Source organism: Triticum dicoccoides, chromosome 4B, assembly GCF_002162155.2.
Source record: "Triticum dicoccoides isolate Atlit2015 ecotype Zavitan chromosome 4B, WEW_v2.0, whole genome shotgun sequence".
Taxonomy (NCBI): Eukaryota; Viridiplantae; Streptophyta; class Magnoliopsida; order Poales; family Poaceae; genus Triticum; species Triticum dicoccoides.
The window spans coordinates 616819517-616835009 of record NC_041387.1 but is presented as its reverse complement, the minus strand read 5'-3'; the positions used below and the strand labels follow the sequence as shown (position 1 = coordinate 616835009).

General features: G+C 41.4%; 2 pseudogenes; both read right to left on the bottom strand.

The window, feature by feature from the left end:
* Positions 1–3803, bottom strand: part of LOC119292907 — a 151985-nt pseudogene extending 148182 nt beyond the window's left edge.
* Positions 3804–9213: 5410 nt separating this feature from the next.
* On the bottom strand, positions 9214–14732 carry LOC119292906 (annotated as a pseudogene).
* Between the last annotated feature and the right edge of the window lie 761 nt (positions 14733–15493).

Sequence of the window (15493 nt, the reverse complement as noted above, 5' to 3'; positions counted from 1 at the left end):
GCCTAAAGGTGACGACACAGAGGAACTCTCAATGAAAGCACCAATGTCAGTGTCAAAACCGGCGGATCTCGGGTAGGGGGTCCCGAACTGTGCGTCTAGGCGGATGGTAACAAGAGACAAGGGACACGATGTTTTTACCCAGGTTCGGGCCCTCTCGATGGAGGTAAAACCCTACTCCTGCTTGATTAGTATTGATGATATGGGTAGTACAAGAGTAGATCTACCACGAGATTAGAGAGGCTAAACCCTAGAAGCTAGCCTATGGTATGATTGTTGTTCGTCCTACGGACTAAAACTCTCCGGTTTATATAGACACCGGAGAGGGCTAGGGTTACACAGAGTCGGTTACAATGGGAGGAGATCTACATATCGTATCGCCAAGCTTGCCTTCCATGCCAAGGAAAGTCCCATCCGGACATGGGACGAAGTCTTCAATCTTGTATCTTCATAGTCCGGGAGTCCGGCCAAAGGTCGTAGTCCGGCCATCCGGACACCCCCTAATCCAGGACTCCCTCACCTAGATTTTCATAATTGGATTTTTTTTCTCGCCTAACCTGGCTTTCTTTCTTGTGGAATGGGCCAAAGAATGTGTAGTAGTGGTAACCCTCTCCCCAACCCTAAACTGCATTGTTCCACTTGCACCGATTGGAGCATATGCCCACTTTAGAGCTAGATTTCATGCTCAACTAATCTAGCCCAGGGGAAACAACTTGGTGGCATCAAAGTTAAGGTTCCACAACCTACATGGCTACAAATGTGTGCCCCCACCTTGTTTTCTCTACCTCTCTCCTCCACACCTAGCCCGTGTTTCTCCTCCTCCCCAGATCCCTCTCTCTCCATTAGATTCGGCAGCCTTGCCAGCTGGTGAGTTGAGAGAGGGGTGTCCCCACTCTTGTCCTGTAGTTCAAAAAAAACACTCAACTTGAAAGAACATCTGCCAATAGGGTTTTTTGTCGACAAAATTAACCCCTTTCCATTTTGATGCTTCTATAACCATTTCCAAAAAAAAATCCTTATTCATCATTGCCAAGTTAAGATCAACCACTTGATTTGGGCACACACTAACTGACACCAAATTAACTAGGTGACTTTTTGTCCCCTAACCCCGTTACCTCATGTCTACATAAAAAAGTCTACTCCTTTTTCGAAATTTTTGGAGGGCTATAAGAGTGAAGCATGTAGAAAGGGTGTTGTATTGGTACTTAAATTAGATGTCATAAGAACTAATCTTCCACATATAGCAAACAGATTCTCTTGCCGGCCCTTAGATATTTTAGACCAATAGCATGCCTTTTCACTACTTGTTTTTGATGAAAGCACACTAGACAAACAGGGTCCCCAAATTGGAGAAACCAGTTAACCATACAAACATACTCGATAGAACTACACATAATGTTAAGCTGATAATACTGAAATGGTAGGTAGCTAGTCACAGGAACACAAACTAGCCCAGTGAATAAGATTGCAATAACAAAGTCTTGCAGAGGACGGGCAACGAAAGCTAGGGCCACTACAAAAGATCTCAATGTTTGCATTTTAGGTTCTTGAGTTGGCTTTCGAGATGATGAGGATGGCGCTCGAGAGAAAAATGTCTTTTTCACAAGCTCCTCACTATTCTCCTATAGTACCTTCCGTTATTGCATCAGGGACACATGAGTAAATGAGCATCACAGGGTCCAAGATCAATTTATGGGCATCGTGTTTCTTATGCATCACAAAAGCAGAGTATACCAAATATAAGAATCACATTAAATCATTCATAAGAAAAATCACATCAAGTGGTCGGGAAATATCTACTGATTGTAAGGTATCAGGGTCAACTGAGAGTTCAGACACAAAAGTCTGCACCTGCTTGTCATGTAATCCACAAAAAAGGCTAAAGCACAGCAAAACATGATGTGGTTAGAAGTTGATTTATCCCTGGAGAGTTCATAGTCATGTCTCTAGGTCACATACAATATTTTCAGTTTCTTAGATGACTGAATTGTATTTTGCATAATCCTTTTCTAGTTTGTTTGGCTTCAGTACTATCCTCTATAACCTGACAGTGAACATCCTATGATCCATGTCTTTTTATCAATTAGAAAACCCAAATATTTCAGAGGTTGGGAACCACACATGCAGGTAAATTTTGACAACAATAAATGCTTTTCCATTTGAGTCTTTCCCATACAGAATGACAGCTATTAAGATTTAATGCTACACTCCGCAAACACATGTGAACAAAATGCAATCAATATAATAAACATCGCACATGCACAGTGGACTCTAGATCAGAAAACCAAGGGTGCATCAGCAAACTAAGGGTGCATGTGTCTTTATTAATTGATTTACATCCACCAAGCTAGCTGAAGTTATAACCAAACTTATATTTGTTCATTTGGACATGAGTAATATCTGTACCCTACCCAGTGTAGTGGATAACTGACATACACCACTAAAACATGTCTCTAATCTCCATACTGGAACATACTCATAATTGTAACACTTACTTTAAAAGGAAAACATTAACAGAGTACTTTGCCTCCAAAAATAAATCAAATGATCAATAATCAAGCAATAGCATAATTATCTGGAGCTATGTTCAGATACTTGGACAATGCACAAGGGTGGGCTGAGGAATATCATTTGAAATGAAATGGTGCCATATCAACCAACATATTCTTTTTCAAGTCAAAAGTTATTGGCCATGTCTTTATGTTTTAAAATTTGAATTTACACAACAAGTAAACAAAATCACCACAATCACAAGTCCATCTCAGGATAGGGTGAGATGCTTGCAGGTCCTTCAATGTCAACTCCCTTGCATAGGTATCACTCACGGTCAGGCCAGGCAAAAACATAGAATGACTTGGGTAGTCAACAGAGATTTCCTTGTCATAAGCCATGAATCCCTTGCTCCAATGGTCCTAAGAAGTCATTTTGTACCATGTCATGGCCATCCACCAAATTTCTTTGGGGTTTGTCAAGTAGTCTAACTCATACAGTGTATCCATGTCATCATACGACCTTTCATCAACATCTGGTCTTTCATATTTTTCTATCTCGGCAAACTTGATCATACCATTACTATATGCAACATTCCAAACCGGTCACACAGACATATTCATGTTGTCCTTGTTGACACACATCACCTTAGGAATTGTGATTGTGCCACACGCAATTTTTAGAACACCTTGCAGAACATAATGCCCGTCCAGAGATCAACCCATCCAAGCTTCTCCAAAGTGAATCACGTTAGAAGCTAGAAACAAGGTCATTCGTGCTCTAACATGGAGCGATAGCTCCGCCTGTGGCACTTTATAGCTCTAAACCCACATCTTGGAGGATGAGATATGGAGGGTAAAACCCAAAGGACTGTGAATAGCATAGCATGGCCAGGACGAAAAGGCCATCATCATCGTAGGGCAGGAGGCCAAGACACAATGATGACACGAGGCTAGCCTTGTAGACGAAGTGCTCGTGCCGCCCTCTAAGGATGGACAGGAAGAAGATGGAGAGGACGAGGAATTCCTTCTCCATGAAGACGATTTTAGGCCTGCCACAACTATCTTCCTTGAGGCCAGGGCAGTGGATGCACAGGTAGGAGCCTAGGTAGTGATGCAGAAAGTAACCTAGACAATGTGGCCACACTTGAGAAGGACTCCACGGTGGCGGTATTCCTTACATCGGCAAGGTACACCAGTAGCTCGAGGAACACCAGGCGGAGGAAGGGGACGCTGCTTCACGATGCGGGTGCGAAGGGACCTGCATGAAATGGATAATATCTTGCAGATGTCCTCTTTGCTGCCGAAATCTAACATCATGCTCGGGAGACAGTGATCAGTGGTTGGAATAATCAGGGTTCATATAAGATTTGGGAAGTGGGGGTTGCGTCCTATGGGTCTCTTGTGAGTGTTGAGGGAGGCTGGTTGGGGATGGTTGGAAATAAAATCTTGATAGAAAGAAATAGGTAATAGCCATACATTTCCAAGGTATGCCATGTACCGGTAACACTCTAGCCGAACAAGTAGAAAAAATTAAGCTTACTGGTAGATTTTAGCATACCAAGGAAAACAAACAAACAAGTATCAGTTCTCAGTAGCCAAAAAAGGGTGGCGTCCAAGATCTAAAAGCAAGTGAGTACCATGTATTAGAAAAAACAACATCAATTTTATCTCTGTTTTCATACAGAAGGTGGGATCATTGGGAACAGTGCGGCACACTAAAGTGTCGAATACGCAACAATAGGTACATGACTAATATTAGAATTGAGCTACAAAGAAATATAGTTTTCTAGACACTCAAAGCACATGCTGAAGAAAATCTAGGGCCAGTGGCAAGCCAAAGCAAGCATAATATGTCGTACATGAGCTCCTATCAAGGTCATCCTTTGTATGGTCTCCATCACCACCTTCCTCGTCAAGGGCCTCTGCTTGACTCATCCTATAGGTGCCCTTCTAAATAAGATCCCTTCTCTTCTAGTGAATTCCCCAGTAATTTTCTCCCATTTCAATTTTTGGCCCCATGATGGTGCCAAGCCATCGACCAAAGGTTTCGTCGGGGATCTCTCTGGATCGTTGCCCCACCCCTAGCCCTTAATCTCCAGAAAATTTATGCCCATCAATCCATTATACCTCCAAAGACACAAAAACAATCCTTTTTTTGGAGATCTCATACTTCACTATTGGTCTCCAAGAAACTGAACCAACCTCCTTTGGAACCGGTGCATGCTCTTTCTTCTTCCATGGATAGGCAGCGATTCTCTTCACTTGAGTTGGAGATTGAGCAATACCACATCTACTACTCTGGCTGGAGGGGAGTCTCTGTCAAATTCTTGTGCATGTAGTGGCAACCATCCATCTCAACCTCCTATCTTGGAGGCCAAATTTGCTGTCTTTGGATGCATATCCTTGGCAAGAAGGTCTTTGGTCTCACTTTAGCTTCTTTTAGGAGGCCATAACCTGCTTAAGGGGCATATTCCTCTTCGGTGCATGTTGTTCTAAAGGATCACAGTGTTGATGAGATATTTATCCTCGCTGTCCAGAATTTGCTAGATGAAGTTGTATTCATCCTCCTTTAGGTTGTCGGCCATCATCTTCATCACCCGCGTTCGGCTACGGGTCCAACTCAATGGTGATTTTTGGTGGCGAGGATTTGAGGTGGAGCAGGATTGGCCGACACTCCCAATGTTTGCTAAACATGTGGCCCTCCATGTGCCCTCTCCCTGCGTGGTTGAGTGGCATGTGTTATCTGGGGCATTGTAATAATTTGTTCCTTAGGGTATGTATTCACTTCTTTTAATCAATGGCAAGTCTTTTATTTCACCGGTTAGTAAAAGGGAAATCCAGTTAATAGACTGCAAAATTCACATCATCACATGATGACATCGAATGCACTAGAATGGAGGACACCATCAAAATGACAAGGAAAATAGTCATAAATTCATCAAGATGAATCAAGCTCATATGCCAATGTAATAATACTAAAAGATGTCTCTACAAGTAACGAAAAGGCGAGTTAAAGTTTCCAATGTGTTATGGAAACATATGGATCTTACAACTTTCCAGAAAATATGGAAATTTGAGTGTTCTACGTACCAAATAAAAAGGTATGCACTTAAAGTTGCTAGTCTTCCATTCCATTTATGTGGACAACACAAACAACCATGATTTTCTTACCGAATGGAACATACGCACGCCATTCAACCATCTATGTGCAGATCTACTTAATTTACATTTTTTGCAAAAAAGGGCAAGATAGTCATCACACTCGAGCCATAGGCATAAGCACATGGAAAGTTGGAAAAAGCAACCCAGTGGGACACAATGGACCATGTATGGAGGGCTCTTTTTGCAATAGTGTTGACTTCTTCCTTGTTTGCTTGCTTTCAAAAATAACAATAATTAATGGTTTTTTGGTCCATTCAACAAGGCTGGAACAAATAATCTTAAGGGCAGAACCAACACTCACTAACCATTATTGTTATGTTGCATGCAGGTTTTTAGAGGAGTTCTTTTCTTTGCAAGGGTGCCCATTTGATCTAATCAGTTGATCACTTTGCTTCTATTGTGATCGATCTGTTGCCACTTTTCTCCCAATCAAATGACATGGCAGCAAAATCAAATCTTGTGGAAGCTGAATTAGCTGCAATGGCAGAAGAATCCTCGACTTCTAAATACATTGTGCATTCCTATAGACACAAAAAAATACTTTGCATTCTAGTGGTTAACATATACCCCCCCCCCTTCGGTAGGGTGTCATTTCAAGTCCCATCAAACTTGCACTTATCTTATATATCCTATAAACGCACTTTCGAAACAAGTAACCATATCCTTGTGTTGTAATATATATTGTCCACAAAATCCTTATATGCAAAGATCTTGGTGTTCTAGTGCTTATAAAGCCCATTGCTAACAAACTCGCTTTGCGGATTCAAGTCTCATGGAACACACAACCTTTTAATTTTTTTCCTTCACACAAACAAAGGGAAACCTATGTGCTGATTGATTTGAGCCAAAGCAATTGCATAAGTCATAGCTACAAAAAAAAGTCAGTTGCAACATCGACATTGTTGCATAAAGACCTATGTAGAAAAATTGTATGTTTACAAGATATTAAAGATAATCTCACGTGGTAGCCACGTGATCAGTTTTCCGTCCGGAATTAGTTTTGGCCTTATTTGATAAAATTAATCATTTTATGGCCCACATGTGATCACTTTCCATGTTGTTAGTCTCTAGTGTGCAATCAATTTGAGTTAATGGAATAAGGGCGCATTTTACTCAAATGAAAAGTAAACTACGCCAGAAAATCACCAAGATGAATCAAGCTCATATGCCTCTTATCATAATACTGAAACGCGTTGTTAGAAATAACTAAAAGGTAAGTGAAAATTCCAAGGTATTAGGGAAACATATACAACTCTGCACTTTCAAGACAACGTATGGCGAATGGAGTGTTCTGCCAAATAAAAGGTATGCACTCATAGTTGCCAGACTTCCATTTCATTTATATGGAGGAACACAAACAACCATAATTTTCTTGCCAAATGCAAGTACACACGTTATTCATGAATCTATGTCTAGATTTGTTTCTATTTTATTTCATGAACACAAAAAATAGGCATGATATTTATCACAATTGGGATTCTTATTCATACACACATGTGAGGTTGGAAATAACAAACTTAGTGGGACTTGATGGGCTATGTATGGAGGTCAAGCTCGCTTGGCCGAATTGACTGTGTCATAGCAAATAGGTGTTGTGATGTATGCCACAATGAGCATTGCTCAAATCAAGCCACTGATAAGTGGCATGCATGAGAGCCGCATGTCTATTCATTAAGGTGGAACTTTATAGCAAGCGATAGCTAAGAATGTACCACCCGTATAGCGCTAGAGAGGTAGAGAGATGGAGAAGTGGGGTTTTGCTATTTTGTGTAGTGGAACAAAATGAACCATCACATCAATGAGAGAATACCAAGAGTTCTTATGGATATATATATTTTCTCCTATGGCATTTTTCTCAATGCTTCATAATTTCTACATGTTTAATTTTCTAAGCTATTATACCAAACATTGAGAATGGTGCACACAAAACACCTAGAATGTAAGATATACTTTCTAAGCCATGTTGGAGATTTTCTTCGAACCATGCAAGAGAGTTGCATATGATTTCACTAAGAAAGAAGATTATACAAATCCAAAGAAGGAACAAACCATACAACATTCCAGAGAGGCATGACACTTGAAACAAACATAAGAACCTAACCGGCCTTAAGATAGGCAATCCAAGAGTTGATGTTGTGCAACCAAGAGATGACTGAAACCAACATACATGTAAAATTACAACACAATGCAAGAAAGCAATAACTGTCCACCGCTAAGGCGTGGACACCAATCCACTATAACCCAAACAATGTGACTACCATAGCAACGACAATGACAGTGATTGAAGCACATGTAATAGATGGACAAAACCACCATTAGCCTTGAGATGCCACCACTTGTGTGATCATAGACACCATGTCACCAAGCTATGAATCTAGTAGCCTGATGTTGTCAAAACGACAATCATCCATGTCGTAGAAGGAGGACCAAGGTGTGGACATGTACAAACCCAGGGGGAGAAAGGTATGGGAAAGAACAAAAGATGAAGCTATCCAAGATCGGAAACAAAGCTAAACACAACCGACATGGTGGGAAATAAGTTTGGATTGCATCCTCAATCTGTCCGAGCCAAAGAAGGAGGGGGTTGAACTACCACAAAATCCCACACCACGGGTATACCGACGACCAACCAATGAAAAGCCAACACTATCACGGCTTGTAGTCAACTAGGAGAGCCATACGCCAATTGAAGATGAGATGTGGTGAGGTGGGACCGCTAGATCTTACAGAGGCACTTTCGATATAGTTAAGGACGACCGATAGGATAGAGAGGCATGCCAAGAGGAATGACAAGAGTGGGACGGGGATGTACATGGACAACCGAAGGAGCTGATGCCGCACCACAACATTACTACAGTCCACCCCTTATCGTGTGTTTGGTAGGCTTTGCGAGGCTCATGCAGGCTTTGGGGAGCCAAATTAACCCATTTGGATGCCTTCTTTTACTATTTCGCCTGCATGGCATGACAATTAGAGCACCATTCGGCCTGTGTCTAGAGGAACAGCCCAATCAACTACTTCCAATGAGCTAGGCCCGAGCGATGTGAGTGACCACACATGGTTGCAGGCGGCTGCTCGTGTGGGGCCCGTGAGAGACACCACATTATTTCCCGATGTGGAACCATAAATCCCCTCACACATTTCTCAATGCTCAGGCTCCCCTATCTTCATTCTCTCCAGCGGCAGTGACCATCGTAGGAGGCAAGATCTGGATGGCAAGCACCAGTGGCACACATCGGCTTCATCACTGATTCTCTCTCTCCCATATGCCTTCATCAATGGAGGTATGCCCTCTCTCCACACCTTCGCATGGATCAATTAAGGCATCATTTATCCATCGATTAAACTTCACACGTCGATTAAATGGAAAGTGGTCTGTTGTGGCATTGATTAAACTAGGAGAGTTCATTTAAGGCTTGCTCGGTTAGTCTATACAATGGTATTGGGAAGGATTTTGATTAAAAGGGGGTTATATTAAATGAGAATACCTTTATCTTAACTAGACATGGCGGGCCTAGAGGTACTTTAAATGGTGGTAACCTTGATGCTGGTACTCTTCGACCTACAACGACATTATAGAGGAGCCAGGCTCAAGAAACCTGGCCACTATCTCGACTGCTTTGGTATTGCCAATGTCCACCATCTCCTCCTCATTATCGTCCTCTAGAACAATGGTGGTCGGTGCCACCACAATGGTAGACCTGTACTTGGACCATATAGTTCTCTGACCTTGATCTGCCAACTTATCCTCATCCATGGCCACAACAGTATGTCCACCTGCATAGTACCGTTGGCAGGATCAGGCTTCATCATCTCTATCTCAGTATTCATTGCATGTGAGAGCACAACTTCTCCTTCCTTGATCATCTCGTCCATGGTGTTGAACCGAGAGTACACCTGCATATACTTCACAAACTTTAAGTGGGTACCACGCGATCACCCGAGTAGCAGTGTTGTCCATCGAAGGTTGGTGCGGAGGGGTTCATGGTGGTGGAACGATGGTGAGAAAGAGAGTGAGATGTGGAAGAGGAGATGGTAGAATATGATACGTACCAAACATATCTACAATATTTGTATGATTCATGCTATATTGCTATCAATTACATACACTTTGGCATACTTATTATTATTTTTTATTGGACTAACATATCCTATCATCCATACATCTTGTTCCATCTATTAGACAACCTCATATTTCTTGAGCTTTTCATCCACGATCGACTCTTCATTGAATTTCTCCATGACATCATAGTTACATAGACCGGCTCTGTAGGCGATAGGCAAAATGAGGTTTTCAAGGACAATCAAAAAAAATTGTTGTGCCGATGGCCACCAAATTTCATTGGTGCCAGTCCATAATTTGCCTTGCTTCATGTTCTGTTCATTCACAAACCTAGCTTTCTTTCCGAACAGCTAATCCTAAACCTAAAACTTGTTCTACATTCTAGCGGAAAAGGCAAGACCCATGTTTCCTTTCACCTTATCCCAAAAACATTTGTGGGTACAACACATGCCCCATATTTTGCTTCATGGTGTGGGCAAGACATGTCTGATTTACTTGTGATGGTTGTATGGGCAAATGTGTCAGCAATTTACTTTTGAAGTTAGAACTATAACTTAATAGCTTTCAAATGGCAAACATGGAATTTCTCCCAAATTGGAACTCTTGCCAAAACAAAAAGTCTCGATTCCCTGCATAATATGATAAAAAAATAGATGATACAACATAGAATTCACATGATCAATGTGATAAAAGGAAAGAAATCATCCAATATAATGGTGCAAACTATCAAACACAAACGGTCAATGCAGCCTCATTAGGTCACCACCACAACACCTAGATTTTCATCATTGGATTTTTTTCTCGCCCGCTTAGCTCTCTTTCTTGCGGAATGGGCCAAAGAATGTGAAGTAGTGGTAACCCTCCCCCCAACCATAAACCACATTGTTCCACTTGCACCCATTGGAGCAGATGCCCACTTTGGATATAGATGTCATGGTCAACTAATCTAGCTCGGAGGAAACAACTTGGTCCATCTGTTCAATAACCTCATCTTTGTTTATCTGGCATACATGATCAGCACTTACTTGAATTTCTCCAGAGTGCCTCAGTTGCACAAGCCAGCTCTCCACCTAATGGGCAAGATGTAGTTTTCAAAGGCACCCTCGGGAAATTACTTCGTTACAAACTTCATCATGTGTGCGTGAGATCAAGTATAAATGTTGAAAGTATAAACTAGATAAATTGCAAGAAACTAACCAATTAAGTGCAAAAAGTGTAAATGCCATTAACCTACAAGAACCTAATTAGTGAAGTGCTAAAATTGTAAACCACTAAAATGCAACAACTACATAAATGCTAAAAGTGTAAACCTCATAAAATTGCAAGAACTAACCAGATAAAAGCTTAATTTGTAAAGTATGTTAAACTCAAATAACTAACCACAAAAAATGCTAAAAGTATAAGAGATGCTAAAGTACAAGAAGCTAAGCAAATAATGTTAAACTGTAAACCATGCTAGACTACAAAAAACTAATCATAGCAAATACACAAAAGCTAGGGGCAATGCATAACAATGAAGAGGAGCACATAGGTCTACTAGGGTTCCACTGAGGGTCATAGAGCTAGATCAAAACCTGATATGATCACTCATCACCTCGATCTGCTTGATTTAAAAACAGCTGAATCCCATATGCAGGGAAGCATGGATACAACCCAAATACAAAGTTATAAAGTAGAAGACATATTCTAACCTTTGTATTGGTGGCATCAAGCTCAGATCATAAATCCCATGCTGACATGCTCAAGCCACATAGTGTGTCTATGCAATGGGGTTTGAGTTGTTGCTCTCGATAATAACCATACCTCTATATTTGTTCATGACATCATGGCCAGCATGCATAGGGCTTGATTGTGTGAGATTTCGCGATGGTAATTCTGTGTGGTGCTTCAAGTGTTTAATAGTATGAATATCCTTGAAGGACTCCTCTGGATCCTCGTGGATTGAATCAGGGATTGCGGGCAGAGGACAATTGATCATGGGGTTTGCTAGGGTAGGGTTTGAGATTATGTCAGAGTGACAAATGGTAGTGTCTAGCAGGCTAGGATCCGAGATTGTGACAAAGCGATGAGTGGTGGGGTCTAGTAGGCTAGGTTTTGTGATAGAGGCAAAGTGACAAGTGGTACTCCAATAGGCTAGGGTTTGGGATTGGAGCGGGATGGGGTAGGGAAATGTGGAACTAGCTTTCTTATTTTGTTGATTTTATCATTTCTATTTTTGTTTCCCCATTTCCCTTACTAACAGCATACCACTTGGTCGTGTGAAAATGCATTAGTGTGGAAACAATTCCTTGAATATCTCCTATGTGTCTCTTTGGTAAGGCATGCTAAACATACATTGTGGTACGAGCTATTTATTTGTGTCTGCATGTCCAACTGATGCATAACGACTTTGATTTTATATTTACTTTTGGTCTTAGGTTTCTATTGCCACATGGTTTATAAGTGGAACAATAAGTTAAATCAATCTTATAAGTAGAGATACTTTGTTTAGGAGGTTTGCAAAATAACAAGTTCTCGTGCCAAACCTTAGATATTTTCGACCAGCGGTATGATTTTTCACTACTTGGTTATCATGAAAGCAAACTAGATAGACAGGGTCCACAAATTGGAGAAACCAGTTAACCATACCAAAATACTTGTGATAGAACTACACATAATGTTAAACTAACAATACTTAAATGGTAGGTAGCTAGTCATAGGAACACAAAATAGCCTACTGAATAAAATGGCAATAACAGAGTCTTGTAGAGGATGGACAACAAAAGCTACGGCCACCGTAAAGGATCTCCATCTCCATGTTTGCATTTTAGGGGAAGCTTGAGTTGGCTTTTGACATGATGAGGATGGCTCTTAAGAGCAAAATGTCTTTGTCAAAAGCTCCACACTATCCTCCTAAAGTACCTTCCATTAATGCATCAGGGACACATGAGATAAATGAGCATCAGAGGGTCTAAAATCAATTTATGGTCATCGTGTTTCTTATGCATCACAACACCAGAATACACCAAATATAAGAATCCCATTAACTCATTCATAACCAAAATTGCATTGATTGGTCAGGAAATATCTACTGATCGATTATAAGGTATTGAGTTCAATTGAGAGTTCAGCCACTAAAGTCCACAACTGATTGTCGGATACTCTGGAAAAAAAGGCTAAAGGACGAGTTCGCATTCACGTCTCTAGGTCACATACAATATTTTTAGTTGCTTAGCTGACTGAATTGTATGTTGCACAAATCCTTTTTTAGTTTGTTTGGATGCAGTACTATCCTCTATAACCTGACACTGAACATCCTCTCATGCATGTCTTTGTTGATCAATTAGAACACCCAAATATTTCAAAGGTTGAGAACCACACATGCGGGTAAATGTTGACAACAATAAATGCTTCTCCATTTAATTCTTGCCCATACAGTATCACAGCTATCAGGATTTAATGCTAGACTCAGCAACCACATGTGAACAAAATGCAGTCAGCACAATAAACATCGCACATGCAAGGTGGACTCTAGATCAGAAAACCAGGGGTGCAACAACAAACTAAGGTGTGCATGTGGATTTAGTAATTTACTTACATCCATCAACCCAACTAGAAGTTGTAACCAAATTTATATTTGTTCATTAGGACATGAGTAATATGTGAACCCTACCCAGTGTAGTGGATAACCTAGATACACCACTAAACATGTTTCTCATCTCCATACTGAAACATACTCATAATCATAACACTTCCTTCACAAGAAAAACATTAATAAAGTACTTTGAGTACAAGAAAAAATCAAATGATCAACATGCAAGCATTAGCATAATTACCTGGAACTATGTTGAGATACTTGGACAATGCACAAGGGCGGGCTGAGGTATATCCTTTGAAAGAAAATGGTGCCATATCAACCAACATCTTCTTTTGAGGTCAATTGTGATCAGCCATGTCTTTATGCTTCAAAATTTTGATTTACACAACAAGTAAACAATATTATCACAATCACAGGTCAAGTGCAAGACAGGTGAGATGCTAGTGGGTCCTTTAATGTCAACACTCTTGCATAGGTGTCACTCAGAGTCAAGTCAGGCAACAACATAGAATGACTTGGGTAGTCAACCGAGATTTTCTTGTCATAAGCTATGAATCCCTTGATTCATTGGTCGCAAGAAGTCGTTCCATATCCATGTCATCATACGACCTTTAATCAATATCTGGTCTTTCTTATATTTTTATCTCGGCAAACTTGATCATGCCATTACTGTATGCAAACATTCTAAACCGGCCAGAAATACAATTTTGTGTTGTTCATGTTGCCAGGCATCACCTTAGGAAATGCGATGAAGCGCGCCACACACATTTTGGTGAGCATTTTGTAGAATAGAATCCCCATCCAAAGATCAACCCATTCGAGCTTCTCCAAAGTGAATCACCTTGGAAGCTAGAAACTAGGTCATCCACGCTCTGACATGGAACGACAGCTCCACCTACGACACTTTACACCTCCAAACCCAAGTCCTGGGGGAGATCAAACCCCAAGGGATCGGTGAATACCACAGCGCAGCCAGGATTAAATGGACGCTGTTATCATAGGGAAAGAGGCCAAGATCCGAGGATGTGAGTATGCGCTGGTGGGGACCTGGGAGCAGGCACAACGATGGCATGGGGTTGGCCTTGTAGATGAAGTACTCATGTCGCCCTCTGAGGATGGGTAGGAAGAGGATGGAGACAACAAGGAAATCCTTCTTGGAGCAGATGACGTTGGGCCTGCCACAACCGTCTTCCATGAGGCAAGGGCAGTGGACACACAGATAGAAGGCTGGTTGGTGATGCAAACAGTGACCTGGACAATGTGGCCATCACTCAAGAAGGCCTCCGCAGTGGTGGAATTCCTCACGTCGGCGAGGTACGCTAGTGGCTCAGGGAAGACCCAAGCGCGGGAGGGGATGCAGCGTCACGATGAGGGTGTATTAGGGACCCACATAACATGGAGAAGATCTTTCTCATGTCCTCTTGCTGCCAAAATCAAACATCATGCTCGGGCGGCCACAATCGGCGGTGGGACAGATCGGGGTTCAGATCGGATTTGGGAAGTGGGAGTTGTAACCTGTGGGTTTCTTGACAGTGCTAAGGAAGGCAGGGGATAGCTGGAATTAAATTTACATAGAAGGAAAAAGGAAACAACCATACTTTTCCAAGGTATGTCATGTATCAATAACACTCTGGCCAAGCATGCAGAACAAAACTATGCATGCTTCTGAATTTTAGTATACCAAGGAAAACAACATAGATAGGTATCAGTTCTCAGTAGCCAGAAAAGGGTGGCGCCAAGATCCAAAAGCAAGCGAGTACCATGTATTAGCAAAACCAACATTAGTTTTATCTTTGTTTGCGTACAGAAGGTGGGATCTTTGGGAAAGGTGTAGCAAACTTAAGTGTCAAATATGCACAAATAGGTACATGATCAATATTAGAATTTGAGCTAGAAAGAAATATAGTTTCTAGACACTCAAAGCACATGCTGAAGAAAATCTAGAGCCAGTGGCATGCCAAAGCAAGCATAATATGATGAACACGAGCTCCTATCATGGTCATCCTTAGTATGGTCTCCATCACTGCCTTCCTCGCCAAAGTACTCTACTCGATTTGTCCCAAAGGTGCCCATCTAAATATCCTCCCTTCTCTTCTTTTGATTTCCCAAGTCATTTTCTCCCATTTCAATTTTTGGCCCCACGATGGTGACAAGCATTCATCCAAAGGTTGCATCGGGATCTCTCTGGATCATTGCCCCTTC